General features: G+C 43.9%; 1 protein-coding gene and 1 long non-coding RNA gene across 4 annotated transcripts in view; one reads left to right on the forward strand and one right to left on the reverse strand.

Moving 5' to 3' along the window:
- LOC126061817 (NUT family member 2G-like) overlaps positions 1-17,512 on the forward strand; it is a 432,103-nt gene that overhangs the window by 5,260 nt on the left and 409,331 nt on the right. The window lies entirely within an intron of this gene.
- Positions 576-5,492, reverse strand: LOC126061827 (uncharacterized). 3 transcript variants are annotated; one of them, XR_007513892.1, is made up of 4 exons: positions 5,192-5,492; positions 4,391-4,434; positions 4,115-4,152; positions 576-701 (listed from the first exon to the last, which is right to left on the reverse strand). It is a non-coding gene; the product is annotated as an uncharacterized LOC126061827 (long non-coding RNA). The 3 variants fall into 3 exon arrangements; XR_007513891.1 differs by having other exon boundaries at positions 4,299-4,434; XR_007513893.1 differs by lacking the exon at positions 576-701 and adding an exon at positions 3,161-3,281.

Consider the following 17,512-nt stretch of genomic DNA (forward strand, 5'->3'; position numbering starts at 1 on the left):
CATAGCTGTTTCTCTGCATTCACTCTAGAAAAAGGCATCATTAATTCTCAGGAGTACTATTAAATAAGCCATGGTAGTCTGCTATTTCTGAATCCTGATGATAGGAGGAGATGGAATGTGCAGAAAACATATTTATGAGAAGTCCTTTTAATCCTGTGTATATGAGCTATGAAAGTAGTCAGGGAGAATTGTAGTCCCTTTACCTTATTTCTGTGCAGGAAAGAATCTGATCCAGCAGGAGTGGGGAGGTCCATCCTCCTGTGGTGAAGACAACTGACCTCCAGTGCCTTCGGGATCTTCCAAGGAGCATCCTAGAAGCACTCTTTTCTCTCCTTCCCAAACAATGACTGAAATTCTAGGATTAAATCGATCTAGATGTAGTCTTGTATTCAAAACAGGTCCTTAAAAACAAGAGGAAACCTACCTTACATGACAACAATAAAGCCCTGGAGAAGCAGAGATGTGATGAGGTTTATAGCAGGCCTGGGATGCCTGGGGTGTGCAGGGCTAGATGTGAGCACGGTAGGATGGGCTGAGAAGGGCTGAGGCATCAGTCATCCTGCTGCTCCGGCACTTGCACAGACCCCATGTTCCGAGCAGTGGGTCTTCCTGTAACATGGCATTTGCTGCCTGTGAGCTGCTTCAGGTGCTGGGAAGTTTCCAGTTGGGATCTGGATGGAGACCTTGGCAAGTAAGAGAGACTGTTGGGGAAAACGATCAAGATGAAGAGATGAGAATCAGGGGACTGGACATCTCTGCTCTTTCCTCAAAATTGTCAAGTTCTTCCCCTCCCATCTCTGCGTAACTCCTCAAATTCAGGTGTCCGTGGCCTGACATCTCCAGCCCTTTCCTCTCAGTAGCTCTGATTCCCAACTCGGAAACTTGTGGGAACTCACCAATATTCCCTCCCAGCCCAGTGCTTTCTTCTACAAGTTCTCAGGTTTGATTTTATTCCAAGTGTCTCTGAGTTTTCAGGAATGATGTGTCCCAGAAGGTTTCTGGCTATCATGGATTGAATTGTGTCCCCCCAAAAACGTGAGTATCAATTTGGCTGGGCCATGATGCCCAGTATTGTGTGGTTGTCCTCCATTTTGTGATTGTAATTTCATGTTAAAGAGGATTAGGGTGGGATTGTAAGGTCACATTACTTATACTTACTAAGGTCACATCCCTGATCCAATGTAAAGGGAATTTCCCTGAGGTGTGACCTGCACCACCTTTTATCTCACAGAGATAAAATGAAAGGGAAGCAGGCAGAGACCTAGAGACCTCATACCACCAAGCAAGCAGTGCTGGGAGCAGAGTGCATCCCTCAGACCCGGAGTCCTTGTGTGGAGAAGCTCCTAGTCCAGGGAAAATTGATGAGAAGGACTTCCCCTGGAGCTGATGCCCTGAATTTGGACTTTTAGCCTACTTTACTGTGAAGAAATAAACTTTTGTTTCTTAAACTCATCCACTTGTGGTATTTCTGTTAAAGCAGCACTACATGACTAGGACCCTGGCCAACACCATCCAGGCACATCATACAATGTCCTCTGCAGCGTGAACCCCAATCCTGGTTTATCCCTGGTATTTAGGGGCGTGTACACAACAACTTTGAAAGACAAGTGGTGAGTGAAGGACGGAGGCCTGGATCCTCCATTCACTAGTGTTTGACTTTAGAAAAGTCCCTTAACTCCTCCACATTTCAGGGTCTTCACTGGGAAAACAGCCACAACACTGTCCACCTCTGTTTGGGATATTAAAGCAGTCATGCTTGAAGGGAATTTGCTCCAGGACGTGCCATGCACTGGTCCCTTATTCGACAAAGGGAATCATCTCATCCACATGTTGCAAGCTCAAGTGTTACCTCTCTTGTTTACCTCACCTGCCTGTTATCTGCCATTGGTACCTGTGTTTGGTTGCTCATTCCCCAGAAATAGGAAAAGCCTGGTTATGATGGATTGAATTGTGTCCGCCATATATAGATATGCTCACAGGGAGGGAGAGGCGCTCACACGGAGGGAGAGCCGCTCGCACGGAGGGAGAGGCGCTCGCATGGAGGGAGACGCGATCACACTGATAAAGATGCACTTACACAGATACAGGTACATATTTATACATACATTTATTTTTTTATATATATTTGTGTATATATTTATATATATTTGTGTATGTATATTTATATATACACATTTAGATACTCAGACACTCATTTATACACTCATATATATACATATTTGTATGCGTGTATATGTATGTATTTGTGTGTGTGTGTATATATATATAGACATACACAATACACACACACACACATATATATATAACGCCCCTGGGTGACACAACTAACTGAAAGGTTGGCAGTTTAAATCCACCCAGAGTTGTGTTGGAAAAAAGGCCTGGCAGTCCACCTCCAAAAGGTCACAGCTACTGAAAACCCTTTGGAGTGCAGTCCTACTCTGAAAAGTCATGGTGTCCTCATGAGTGGAAATCTACACAATGGCAACTGGATTGATAATCTACAGATGGCATATACGTTGGGAGAATTAGTCTTGCAACATATACATGGCATACATAATAAACTCTACATTACTGTTACTTACCCAAACCCACTGCATTCGAGTCGATTCCAACTCATAGTGACCCTACAGGACAGAGTAGAACTGCCCCATGCGGTTTCCAAGACTGAAAATCTTCACTGAAGCAGACTGTCACATCTGTCTCCCACAGACAGCCTGGTAGGTTTGAGCCACTGACCTTTCAGTTAGCAGCCAAGCACTTTAATCTCTAAGCCACCAGGGCTCCCTCCTCTCATGTACAGTGATTACATAAGCAAATTTTGAAACAAACTGCCTGGGTTTGCATCCTAGCTCAATTTTATCATCTGAGTGATCTGAGCAGGTTACTTTACCTCTCTGTGCCTCAGTTTCCTCATCTCTAAAATGGATCTTACCCATAAGCACACCAGACACTTAGAAAAAGGTCTCACACACAGAATGTACACAATAAATGTTAGCTTTCATTATTATAAAAGCAATATAAACAAATGGCTTAATTGAAGAAATTTCCATTGAGAAATAGTTGAGTTCCAAAATTCATGCGCAAAGTCACTTACATCAACTGCTAAAGTTGTACGTTTAGATTCAGGCGATTACTGAGGTATGTTATGATCTCCAACAGAGTTCTGGGGACTGTGCACGCAGCCTCTGCATGCCGTCCTCCTATACCATCCATTCCATCTCCCTCGGAGCCTAGGCGTCATTTTATCAATTAAAATACTTCCATGAATTACCTGTTTAGCGCTTAACGATACACCAAAAGCAACCACTAGCACAAAAGTACAGTAAAATGTTCTTTTTTCAGAATAGCAAAACCTATTTCTAATACAATGGTGAGTTAAGGAGGACTGTGGGCCAAGGGGAGCCGTGGTGGCGCAGTGGTTAAGAGCTCAGCTGCTAACCAAAAGGTTGGCAGTTCAAATCCACTAACTACTCCTTAGAAACCCTATGGGGTAGTTCTACTCTGCCCTAAAGGGTCGCTGTGAGTTGGAATCAACTCGGCAGCAAGGAGTTTGGTTTGGTGGGTCAAGATGGAAGGGGTGGATGAAGGAGGAAAAAAAAAAAAAAAAGAAAAATGGACAAGAGGAGAAATGGGAGAATTTAGAGAACTGTGAAAATTTCATTCCTGGATATTCTTTCTTTCTCCTTGCTATAATTCTAAGGACTTTTCTCATATACAGCATATGTAAGTAAATAACTGCAATATTTAAAAACACTTAGATTTTTGTAAAATTCATTCCCTGAAAACTCTTGGTGGCCCCATTAAGTTCTCTCTTAAAAACATCTCAGAATTAAAAAGAAGCATACATAAAAAAAAATAGATAAATAAAAGCACTGCTGGCATTTGAGGCTGATTTTTTTTTTTTTTTCCTGCTATCAACGAACTGCACACTTGGGAGTTGCTTTTCCAGCATCAATGTTCATAGTCCATCCACTTTCTCTTACCACCACCCCCACCACCTTTAATTTAGAAAAGGCAGGGCCAGTAAGTGCTCCAAACATCAAGTTTTCTCTCCAAAAGGCCAATTGGCCCTTGAGAGCACTCAACATTCTCAATTGTCAGCACTTCTACTCACCCTTGCAGATAAGGAGCATGACTCCACTGACTTACTCACTGTAAAAAAAAAAAAAAAAAAAATTCTGATTGTAAAAAGCTGTTTCTTAAAACCAGGCATATTTCTCTTACCTATCCACCCCACTCCGCACCCTTATTGCTCCCCCCGCCCCACACACACACAAAAAACTAAAACACACACGTACCCTTAAATATTCCATATCAGGGGGGTGGCCCAAGCAGGGTGTCCTGCTCCGCTCTTCTTTTACGCCACCTGCAGGCCTCCGGAGACCCTTACCTTTGACTGGCAATTCCGTGAGCCCTGTCTATTCAAGCTGGCACCTATTCAAAAAGGCAGGTGAGTCTAAAAGTCAGGTTTTTAAAACGAGGTTAATAGGAGTCAGGCGGTATGCCCGCTCACCCTCAAGTTTCTTAAACAAAGGTAATAATGCCTTAAGATATTTACAATGTCTTGACTAAAAAAAAAAAAAATTAAGGGTTAACTAAATCCCTTAGTGAGGATGGTGCACTCGGGAAAATGCTCCACCTTAATGCCCCTCCTTTTCAAATACAGAGGGGGAATCTCCAAAATTACAAATTTGAGTTTCTACACGCTAAAAAGCCTGTCAAAATGATGAATTTGAAATAAATGCATATTCCGTATTATGTTACCTACCTGATTGCATAAAATCAAGGCTAGAATCATACAGACTGGCACACAGTGTAATATGAATGCATATATTGAAATATAGTCATATATATTTATTTCTTAAACCACACCCTCCCTGGGTGGCTTCTCAGGCTTGCTGGGCCAAATGGTCAGCGTCAGGACATCCAGGCGCCCACTGGGTGAGGCGCCGGCTGTGACAGACATCCAAACAGACACCCAGCGTCGTGGTCGCCCTGGGACAGGTGGGCGCTCCAGGTGCCCTCGGAGCCCCTCCCCAGGCCCGCCCAGCCCAGCCCTGTCCCCCCCGCTCCGCAGGCCGTGGCCCTGCCCCCCGCGACCCCAGCACCGCCCGCCGGACCCTGAAGTCGGCTGCGCGAGACCCGACCCCGGGGGTCGGGCCCCCGGGGTGGGCGCCGGCCCCAGACTCACCTAGGCCTGACAGCCGCTGGCGCAGGCACAGTCCCCGTCACAGGGCGCCAGCAAAGCCTGTTGCCCTGGTGAGGACAGACTGGCGCCTCGCCAGTCCCGGAGGTGGGTTCTGAGGCAGCCATTGGCAGTCACCGGCCACGTGACCTGTAGGGGCGTTACCCTCTGGGCCGCCCCGCCCCCGACTCCTGGGCGGGGCCTCCTCTCCTCTCCCTTTGGTCTGGACCATCCTCACCTGGTCACTTGGACGCCCCTCCCCTGGCCAATAACCCAGCTGGAAAACTGTTGAGCTGGAAGCCATCTCAATGGATTTTCTTTATTTAAAACACTGGCTACACGAGTATTCTTTTGATTATTTTTGCTCTTTTCATAATTGAAGACATGTTTTAAACTACCCATAACAGAAGAATTTACAAAATAAAACCACACTAAATTCCCAGCACCTGAGGTAAATAAATAAGGCTCATACTCTAATCTGCTTCCAATGGAAATACATAGCCCACTAATGGGGGCTAGTCATACGCATTGTTTTATAATCTACTTTTTTCCCTATAAAAGGATTATCTTTGCCTGTCTTTTTTTAATAACGAGAGCTTTGTTTTTTTTCTTTTTCATTTTATTTTGTTTCAGGTGAAAGTTTACAGTGCAAATCAATTTCCTATTCAAAAATTTATACACAAATTGTTTTGTGACATTAGTTGCAACCCCCGCGTTGTGTCAGCAGTCTCCCCCTTTCCTTTCGCACTCCGGTTCCCCGCGTCTATTCATCCACAGGATTCTTTGCATAAAGGCTCTCTCCCCATTGGATTTTAAGTTCACTGATAGCAGGGACCTGCGTCTCCTCGCCATTTTATCCTCAACAGAAAGGATGGTGCCTGGAATATGGTAGCTACTTAATAAATACCTGTTTAGTTAGTGAATCTTTTCCTATAATCATAGTTCACACAGTACATTTGTGTTGAGTTAATGTGACGATTTTTCAGCTTCAAAAGTATTTTAAAAGTACAGCAGTATGAGATGCATGTCTAATTAGTCAAAGGTAAACTAAATATTTTCATTTCAATTTTTTCTCACTGCCTTTTTTTAAAGAAATTAACAACAACAAAAAACCTTTGCCATGGAGACCATTCTGACTCATAGCGACCCTATAATTTCTCTCCAAGTCTATCTTTTCAAACACCTCTAACGCATCAGTGTGGGTCAATTATTTCTTATTCCTCTTCCCATCACTGTAGCCTTTTCCCCCTAAATCTACACAACTAACTCAATCTGGGAAGGGGTGGTATTTAAGCGTGCATTTCTTTAAGAAAAGAATCCTTAAGAATCGTTTCATAACATACTTATAAATTCACAATATACTGATAAATTCTTATGAATGTATTATTAAACTTGAAGCTGAGCAAACAGAGTTTCTTAAAAGGAAGTTTAACTATAATTCTTCACTAGGAAGGGAAAGAGAAAGGAAGAAAGCAGGCATTTCTGACAAAACAAGAAAACGTGTGCTCTGCTGCTGTTGCTACTTTCTTTTCATCCAATGATATTTCTGCCTTCAATTTTCTATGACCCACATCAAGTCAAACGAGCACAAAATATCCATCCCTATCCATCTGCCATTCTGCTTAAGCAGTTATAATGGGGTGAAACCTGAAAGCCTGGATTGCACGGATATTTCATTAAAAGCAATGAAAATTGACACAACAGCACATGTAATTCAAAACTTAATAAGATTCCTATTTACTCTACCTGCCTGCTTTACAATTAGCTTAATTTTCATATCTCAGTGTCAAGCAAGCAAGCAAGACAAAAAAAAAATACTACCGTAAAAAAATTAATAGTGGATTGACTGCTATTAGTTTTCTTCTTTCTCTCTTTTTTTTTTCCCCTCCTCTCTCTCTCTTCCAGAATGTTCTGAAATCAGATAGTGGTGATGGTTCCACAACACAGTGAATAGACTAAAAGCAACAGAATTGGACACTCCAACATAGTGAATTTGCTGTTATGTGAATTATATCTCAACTTAAAAATAAAGGATTAACAGCGGTCTTTAGCAGCAATAAGACATTCATCCTTGATCAGAAGCAAAGAGCCCTTTAAGTGGTAGTAAGGACAAAGAGCACTAAAAATTGTAAGATAGCATCTGGAGTTCTTTTTTCTCTTGGTCTTCCCCTTTCCCCAAACCACCACTATTCTTTTTGCTCTGTCTTCTTCTACTTTCACCCAACATCGCTAAATAAGAAAGACATTTTTAAATATATCATTACAAAGCACCCTAAGTCAGCCCAGAGTTTTTCTCCTTCATCAATCTGATTTGTCCCAAGCTTGGACTTACTGGAAGCCTCTCATGGGTGTGAGAACTGCTGGCCTTGAAGCTTTCTTCTTTCAGATCCTCCTGCACCAAGCCAAGGGGCTTTTGTTTCAAAATCAAAATACAGCTGAATTAGCTTCTCTGAACGGAACTGATGACACAGCTCCGATCACACTAATTTTTAAGGAAAGTGTTAAAAGCTGAATGCAGCTTTGAACAACAAAAGCAGGTCGATTCTCACAGGTTCTGCAGTAATCTAGCCCCTACCTCTTTCTCTAGCCTCATCCGGAACAACAGCCTCACCTTGCACCCTTGGCTCCAGCGACTCTATCTGATACCCTGTTTCCCGTTTTCCCTGCCACTCACAGGGCCTTTGCACGTGGTATTTCCTCTGCCCAGGGCACTCTCTCCTCTCCTCTTTGCCTAGTTCGTTCCCATTCATCTTTCAGACCTTCCTGAACCAAGCCAAAATATTGGATGGAGTCTTCCGAAAACTGGCCTTGCCGTCTGGAGACACATTTGTTAGACGTTGAGAAATGAGGGATGGTAGAGAATTAAATCTCTGCAGAATAGGTTCCAGGGCACCCTAGAGCCGACTTCATTTCAAAAATTTTTTGACGGAGATCTTGGGAAAGGTAGTGGAGGGACTGAAGGGCTAACCACAGGCTCCCTCCTCTGGCTGCACCTGACGCTAAAGGGCGGGTTCAGCCGCAACAGGTGGCTTGAAGGGTCCGGACCGAGTAGCCCTTTGCCTCATTCCCTCCCAGGCAGGCTCTCTGCTTGCCCATTCCGTCTGAAGGAGCAGCCTCAGGGACCTTTGCCTTCCCCACAGGGACCCCAGGCGCCATCCCACGCCAAGGCACCTCCTGGCCACTCACCATCCTCCTGCACTGAGGGCCCGGCAGACCCAGCTGGAGCAGCGCCGCTGCCCAGAGTCCCGGTAGGCGGCTGTGCGGTGGGCCACAGGGGCCGGCTTCCTTGGCAGCCTTGGTCCCGCGTTCCCGGGCTGCCGCGCTCCGGTGCGGAATCTGGCTGCACCAGAATCGCCCAGCGTGCGCCACTGGCCGCTGCGCTCTGCTACCGAATCGCAGGCTTTGCGCCTAGCCGGCAGAGAGGAAGCAGCGTGGAGGCCCGGAAGGCTTGAGACGCTGGGGCCCCCAGGGGCTGACGGGCCCCCGGTGGGTGGGGCGTGGTGGTCCTTCTTGGCGCTAGGGAGGCAGCTGCAAGCTGGGCTCCGCCTTCGCCCTGGGCACCTGGAAGCCTCTGTGGCAAAAGGAGCTGCGCGCTGCGTGGGCGCCCCTGGGGCAGAGGGTGAGGGCTGGGGAGGCGGGGAGAAGAAGCTGCTGGGAACCCCCGCCAGTTTGGGTGACCCTTGGTGAGGGGGTGGTGCCGTCTGAGAGGCTGAGCCCCCTCTGAAAGGGCAGCTAAAGGGGTACCTAGCTCTGCCCTCTACTTCTTGACATTCCACTGGTGTTCTCCTATAAAAGAGGAAAAATTTTCTGAAAAACAGAATCCTACTTGCCAACCACACTCTAAGGAGTCAAAGGCACAAAATAGCAAGATTCCACTTCCCTGGAAGCATAGCTTGAAAGTCTCCCAGAAAGGGGTATGTCCAGGGCCGCTTCCATTACTATTCCTGGCACCCCTAGCACTCCTCAAAGAGCTCTGGTGGGATTGTCACCATTATCAGCCACCTCCCAAACCTGGGCTCCCTGGCCTGAAGAAGGCCTGAGATTGGGATTCTTTTCATCTGGCCTTAGGAATCAGCACTAAATAAGGGTCCTAACAGAAATCAGCTGCAGCTCTCCTGCCCTGGCCAACTCACCCCTTAGCCTGTATCTCCAGCATCAGCATCCATCAGTGGAGGATTTGTGCTCTTCAGAGGTGGAGTAATAATGATCGGTATTGCTATAGCTGGGGCATGGGTGGCACTTTGCAGCTTACGAATCCCTTCCATATTCGTGGACTGCCCGACAAATATCTACTGAGTGCCTGCAGCATGTCCTCCCCTGTGCTGGACTCTGAATGAGGCTTAAAATGTCCTAAAATGTTCACACTCAAGTGTGGAAGACAGATACTTAAGCAAGTTTGAACCAGGTGATTGGTGCTCAATAGAACAGACGGCTCTTGCCATCTAATGCACTCAGAAACGGACACTGGAAGACTTTCATTTACCTACTTTCTTCCGTAGTAAAAACTGGGATTAGAACCCAGATCTGATTTACTACAGGTGGTCATTTTTCAACTCAATTTGTGAGGGTCAATGAAGAGATATTATCTCCTGTTCTCTCTTCAGGTCAGTCTAAGTGTCAACTGCAGGGCTCCTATCAGTGTTTAATTCCTTTGGGTAATACAACTTCGCTTTTAAAAACAGGTAACTCTAGGATGTTAAATGCAGTGAGTCTTGACAATCATTCACACGTAAGTATAAATTACTTAGCTACTTCCTGCCTAACAGCCAGCTGGTACCACAAGGAGCGAGACTTGACATGTCTGGGCAGGAGGGGACATGTTAAAACCCGTTAGTGCTGAGAGTGGAGAAGGGGCGTCCCTGGGCACCTGCAGGAGCTACTGACTGACCCACTCAGGATCTGTGTCCAGTACTGCTTTCAGAACACTCAGTTGGATATTACTACCCGTATTAGTTTCCTAGGCTGCTGGACAATGTACCACAAACTGGATGGCTTATGTTGTTGTTGTTAGATACCATCGAGTCAGTTCCGACTCATAGCAACCCTATGTACAACAGAACGAAACACTGCCCAGTCCTGTGCCATCCTCACAATTGTTATGTTTGAGCCCATTGTTGCAGCTACTGTGTCAATCCACCTCCATGAGGGTCTTCCTCTCTTTCACTGACCCTCTACCTTATCAAGCATGATGTCCTTCTCCAAGGACTGAGCCCTCCTGAAAACATGTCCAAAGTATGGAGACGAAGTCTTTGCCATCTTTGCTGCCAAGAAGCATTCTGGCTGTATTTCTTCCAAGACAGATGTGTTTGTTCTTAGAAAAGAAATTTTTTATTTCCCATTTCTGGAGGGAGAGTATCTGAAATCAGGCTGTCAGCCTTGTTGACTTCAGCAAGAGCTGTGGCGGTGACACAGGCTGCCTCACGGGAGCAGTGGCCATAGGTAGAAGAACACGGTCACTGCCACTGGTAAGGCAGGAAGGGAGTGAGAGAAGAAATACCCCAGCATCTCTCCAAGCCTTTGAACCAGTTCTTCCCAGCTCGAACCCCTGCTGAGAATTTGCATTTTCACCCCAGATAGATTGAATTGGAATCTGCATTTTAACAAGATCCCCCAGTGATTCTTATATGTAGTAAATTTTAGAGCCACTGCTCTACTAGTAAAGCAGCCCTGGTGACACAGTGGTAAAGTGCTCAACTGCTACCTGAAGGGTCGGTGGATCCGACCCACCAGCTGCTCCAAGGAAGAAAGATGTGGCAGTCCGCTTCTGTAAAGAGTTATAGCCTTGGAAACCCCATGGGGGCAGTTCTACTCTGTTCTATAGGGCTGCTGTCAGTTGGAATTGATGTGATATCAGTGAGTCTGGTTTGGGTGTGGCTGGACGACAGCAGGGGGTTAGTGGTTCTCAGAATTGGTCCCTAACCAGCAGCATTAGCATCGCCTGGGAACTTACTAGAAATGCAAAGTTTCAGCAGGAGTTAGAACCAGAATGAAACAGTTGGAAGCCCTGCCTCTCTCTCCTTCTACCCTTCAAGTTCCTGTAGGTATGTCCTATTGGCTCAGTCTTTTGAAAGCTTGAGGACGAAGGAGCACAGGTGTTGTGGGTGTGAGTGTCCATCCTCCTTGTGTAGATCAAGGCGGAAAAAGGTGGAGAGTGGATCTGGAGAGGCAGATGGAAAACATCCAGTGCAGTCCATCTAGTCTTTTCTTTCATTTGGATAAAATAATTAAAAAAAATAAAAGAACAGGGAAATTTCAAAGCCCTGTCAGCTCCTGTATTACCTGAGAATGAAGCCAACTCAGTCATGCTTGACTTGGAAACTAGATTTTAATACTAACCGCCACCCGTGATCTTCATACAAGGTAAATAGAAAAGGGGAGATGTAAACAATTATCACAAAATGTAGATGCTACAGTCCACACTTCTGTAATTGGTCGTGAGTCCTTATTTGCTAATCATTGCTTCCTTTACAGGCTCCTCATTTACTGTTCCCCTTCTACTCTCTGAGTATCTTGGCTATTAAGAGGTTTTTTGTCTTTTTTTAAAAAACCTGGTCAAACCAAAAACAAAATCAAAAAACAAACCTAAATGCATTGCTGCTGAGTCCGTTCTGACTGACACCAAAATAAAATAAAATAAAACCATTGCCATCAAGTCAATTCCAACTTATAGCGACCCCATAGGAGAGTAGAACTGCCCCATATGTTTTCCAAGGAGTGGATGGTAGATTTGAACTGCTGACCTTTTGCTTAGCAGCCATATGATTACCCACTGTGCCACAAGGGCTCCTTGCAACTGACAGTGACCTTATAAGACAGAGTAGAACTATCCCATGGGGTTTCCAAGGCTGTTTTAATCTTAAAGAAGCAGACTGCCACATCATTCTACTGTGGACTGACTGGGGTTCAAACCTCTAACTTCTCTGTTAGCGGTTGACTGCTTTAATCCCAGTGCCACCAGGGCTCCTTTTAAGCCTCTTCAGGGCTGCCTAAACGTTCATTCCTGCTAAGGACCTACTTTTATTAAGCTGCCAGTCCACCTCCCACTGACCATTATTGTCGGACATGAGAGTCACCTCGGGTCTAGATATAGTCACCCATGCTCATGTTATGTACCAGCATTCCAGTTTCCCCTTGGCAATCAGAATCAATCATCCCATCCAGGAGAGTGATCTACTCTTCCTGTTGGTTCTGTAACATGAGAAGCTTAAAACTACCAGGGAGCAATCTCAGCTCCCTCTTCACAGGGCTATGACTGTGTGTTTATGGATGGAAATATTTCTCGCTTGGGTACCTGGACCGATAAACCCACCAAGGGTGTGAGATGAGATTTAAAACTTTGGTAGGTGTCTTAGTTATCTAGTGCTGCTGTATCAGAAATACCACAAGTAGACGGCTTAACAAAGACAAATTTATTCTCTCATAGTCTAGGAGGCTAGAAGTCTGAATTCAAGGCGCCGGCTACAGGGGAAGGCTTTCTTTCTCTGTTGGCTCTAGGGGAAGATCCGTGTCATCAATCTTGCCCTCGTCTAGGAGCTTCTCAGCACAGGGACCCTGGGTCCAAAGGATACACTGTGCTCCTGGCACTACTTCCTTGGTGGTATGAGGTCCCCTGTCTCTCTGCTCATTTTTCTCTTTTATACCACAAAAGAGATTGACTGAAGACAAAACCTAATCTTATACATTAAGTCCTATCTCATTAACATACCTGCTGATAATCCCACCTCCTTAACATCATAGAGGTAGGATTTACAGCTCATAGGAAAATCACATCAGATCACAAAATTTTGGACAATCACAAAATATTGGGAATCATTGCCTAGCCATGTTGACACACAGTTTTGGGGGCATGTTTCAATCCATGACAGTAGGTAATAGTAATGTCTTGGAAGAAGTATAGCCAGAATGCTCATTTGAAGCGAGGATGGTGATACTTTGTCTCACATCTTTGGACATGTTATCAGGAGGGACCAGTCTCTGGAAAAGGACATCTTGCTTGGTAAATTAGAGTGTCAGCAAAAAAAAACAAAAAAGAAGACCCTCAACTAGATGAATTAACACAGTGGCTGCAACAATGGATTCAAATATAGGTATGATTGCAAGGATGGTTCAGGTCCAAGCAATGTTTTATTTTGTTGTACCTAGAGTTGCTATGAGTTGGAATGAACTCAACTGTGCCTAACAACAACAACAACAGTAATAGTCATGGTAATATGTAATAATACAGATGCATTCTCATTTGCACCTTTTGGTTCTTAGACTACTGTGTACTGTCTGCAAGGGAAATGACACCATACATTCGTTGCTGGTATAAGACATATACTGTATGCTGAGGGAGTGCCCCTACCTCACAGGGTATTCTCTCCCAGGTGGTGTCCTAACTGTGACTTCACATTTCAGTCAAGCTACCAGCTTCTGGGTAATGGGGCATATAGTAAAACTCATGGCATAAGCCCATAGCCCCACTGCCTTTTCTGTAAGATCATTTTCTTGGTTATGCATGGTGTTAGGCGTGATTCTATGGCATAGATAAGGCATTCATGAGTCCACATATGGTGGTGCTAGTAGAAGCAAAAATCAAACGACACGCTGCATTGGGAAAATCTGCGGCAAAAGACCTCTTTAAAGTGTTAGAAAGCCAAGTTGTCACTTTAAGGAATAAGATGCGCCTGACCCAAGCCATGGTGTTTTCATTCACTTCATATGCATGTGAAAACTGGACAATGAATAAGGAAGACCAAAGAGTTGACACCTTTGAGTTATGGTGTTGGCAAAGAATGTTGAGTGCACCACAGACTGCCAAAAGAGTGAACAATCTGCCTTGGAAGAAGTACAGCCAGAATGCTCCTCAGAAATGAGGATGGTGAGACATCATCTCGTATACTTTGGACATGCTATCAGGAGGGACCAGTCACTGGAGAAGGACACCATGCTCGGTAGCATAGAGGGTCAGCAAAAAAGAGGAAGACATTCAATGAGGTGAATTGACACAGTGGCTGCAACAATGTGCTCAAGCGTAACAATGATCATGAGGATGGTTTAGGACTAGGCAGTATTTCGTTCTGTTGTACATGGTGTCACTATGAGTTGGACCTGACAGATGGCACCTAACAACAACAAAGTAGAAGCAAGGCTGGCAAGGAAGGAAAAATCATATGTAGGATAAGGATCTATTCCAATGATGATAAAACAACAGTGACCTCCATGACAAAAAGGCTCTAGTGTATGCAAAAAACAAAATAATTTTTTTTTTTTCTTAGTGCATGCAATCTGTCCGCATAGCCAACATCAGGGGCCAACTGGGGAATGATGCCTAGGGAGACTCAGGGTTCTTATTCTACTGTTGTCAAGTTGAATACTCAGCAGTAGTGATAACCAGATCAATGGCCCGTGGTAACCATTGATCTGTCTCTATGCACTTGCCTAATTTTGGTATTTCATATAAATGAGACCATACAATATTTGTCCCTTTGTGTCTAGCTTATTTCACTTAGCATAGTGTTTTCAAGGCTCATACATGTTTTAGCATATATCAGAACTTGATTTCTCTTTATGGCTGAATAATATTCGATTGTATGGATATATGACATTTTGTTTATCCAATTATTCATTGATAGACATTGTGTTGTTTCTACCTCTTGGCTGTTGTTCATAATTCTGCTCTGAGTTTTCATGTACAAGTTTCTGTGTGGACATACGTTTTCATTTCTCTTGGGTATATATCTACTAGAGTGGAATTGCTGGGTCATATGATAAAAAAATAACACTGTGCTTAATTGTTTGAGAACTGCCAGACTGACTTCTAGCTGCACAACTTTACATCTCTACCAGCAGTGTATGAGGGTTCCTGTTTCTCCACATCCTTGCCACCACTTGATGTTATCTAACTTTTTGATTCTAGTCATCTTAATGGGTGTGGACTGTTATCTCATTGTGGTTTTTATTTACATGTCTTGGCATGAAAAGATGCCAAATATCTTCTCGTGTGCTTATTAGCTATATGTATGTATACTTTGAAGAAACATGTATTCAGGTCCTTTGACTATTTTTTAATTGGATTGTTTGTCTTTTTCTTGGGTTGTAAGTGTTCTTCGTATATTCCACATATAAGTACCTTACCAGATATATGATTTGCAAAAAATTTCCCATATTCTGTGGGTCATCTTTTCATTTCCTTGTTTCTCAAAATGCTGATTTATGATTCAAATTCCCTCTTTCCTGATAGAGGAAGCTAAGGTCTCATCCTCACTTGGTGTCTTGTGATCAAGAGGTCAGTATTTACTAGCACCCAATTCTTAGGTACTACTAGACTACAAGCTCCATTGAGCTGACTCTGACTTGGCCACCCCATGCATGTCAGAGTAGAACTGTGCTCCATAGGGTTTTCAATGGCAGATTTTTCAGAAGTAGATCTGCAGACCTTTTTTTCTGACATGCCTCTGGAAGGACTTAAACTGTCAAACTTCCAGTTATCATTCAAGAATGTTAACTATTTATACCACCCAGAGAAAATAGCCAGGTAGGAACTGCCTATCAAATGGAGAATAGTTGACTGTAGTCTAAAACACTAGCGGTCCCAACTGCAATTCTACTCTTTGGTTTTCCCAAGGCTTTAAAAGGCATCCCTATGGAAACCCTGGTGGCATAGTGGTTAAGAGTTTGGCTGCCAACCAAAAGGTCGGCAGTTCGAATCCACCAGGCAGTCCTTGGAAGCCCTATGGGGCAGTCCTACTCTGTCCTACAGGGTTGCTATGAGTCAGAATCTACTCAAAGGCAAGGGGATCTACCATAAAAAAAAAAAAAAAATAGCTATTGCTGTCGAATTGATTTTGACTCATAGTGACCCTGTAGTACAGAGTAGAACTGCCTTATAGGGTTTCCAAGGACGTACTCTTTATGAAAGCAGACTCCCACATCTTTCCGCCTTGGAGCACCTTTCAGTTAGCAGCTGAGCACTTTAATTACTATACCACCAGGGCTCTTTTTCTATCTGCCATAGACATTTAAATTAGCATTGCATCTCTTGTGACATAAGGCCAAAGTGGTAGGGCAGCTTGCATTGCAGCTTGGATCTGCTTCTGAGTGCTCTGTTGCTATAAACTGCCTTCAGAGCTGTAAACCTTATGGGTTACCACATAGTAAGTCGTCCCAAAAACATTGTGTCCTTTATTCATGGTAGTAATACATGGGAGTCCCCTGGGTTCTAGACACAGTCATAGATCAATTTTCTGTAGACAGAGCTCTGAGAAAGTGTGCTGCTGTCCTTGCCAAGTGAAGGCAAACTGCTTCTGATTATTTTTGCTGATAGACTACAACTTAAACCAATTTACTGAATCAAAAGCTACGTAACAGGTTCCAGTAGTGACAATGCATCTGGAAGACAGCTGCAATTGGCATCAACAATTGAGTAAGTTGAGGATTAAATGCCAATGTTCTCCAACTCATCTGGCTTTTGCTCTGGCAAATCAGGCAAGTAACATTGAATGATTAAATATCCTGATTTATCTGTCTTACCACCCCATACAATTTAATATTTGACTGAGATTTTTCATTAAAAAAAAAATATTAATAGTAAAACTAACATAAACTAAAAGGAGAGATATCTAGCTCCTGTGTGTTCTCATCGAGCACCACAGTATGTGAGGTGCACATGCAGTTCTCAGCTGAAAACATTATTAAACACGGACAATAACCAGTGGCCCAATGCATTTTTCCTGATCCTGTCCCGGTGTAATGTACCTAATTTCTATCCTTCAAGGACAGTGTGCAGAATGATCAATGGTATAAATCAAGCATCTCTAGCTAACTCCTTATGGCCTCTGGTCGTAGTGAGAGAAGTACTAAAGCCTCTGCCAGCTACTTCATTTAGCAGGCAGTTTTTCAGTGGCCTGTGCTATGTATGGTCTGTAAGATGCATAAAGTCACCAAGCCACCAGTCAGCAGATGGTCAGTGAATGTGGGACATTATATGTTAGGTTTATGTGAATATAGGCAGAAAATAGGGACTAAGAAACCCTGTCATAGAGCACTTAGTGTGTAGTTTGAATGCTCTTGCTTCATAGGATGAGAGTTTTTTAGTCTGGTGTAAATCTACAACAATTTAGTTATTTTTTGTTTAATAACACTTTTTATTTTGCAAGAAATACTTTCAGTAGCAATTTAAGAATTGAAGTGCATGTTTAATAAAATATTAAGTACTATATTTTCATGTCTCAGGATAGTTGATGATGAAAGTGTAAGTTGCCCAAAATGTTTGTTGACATTTTCCATCTGCCATGGAGCTGAGGGATACCACTGACAACCTGAAAATCTAAACACACACATTTACTG

Source organism: Elephas maximus, chromosome 18 (assembly GCF_024166365.1).
Source record: "Elephas maximus indicus isolate mEleMax1 chromosome 18, mEleMax1 primary haplotype, whole genome shotgun sequence".
Taxonomy (NCBI): domain Eukaryota; kingdom Metazoa; phylum Chordata; class Mammalia; order Proboscidea; family Elephantidae; genus Elephas; species Elephas maximus.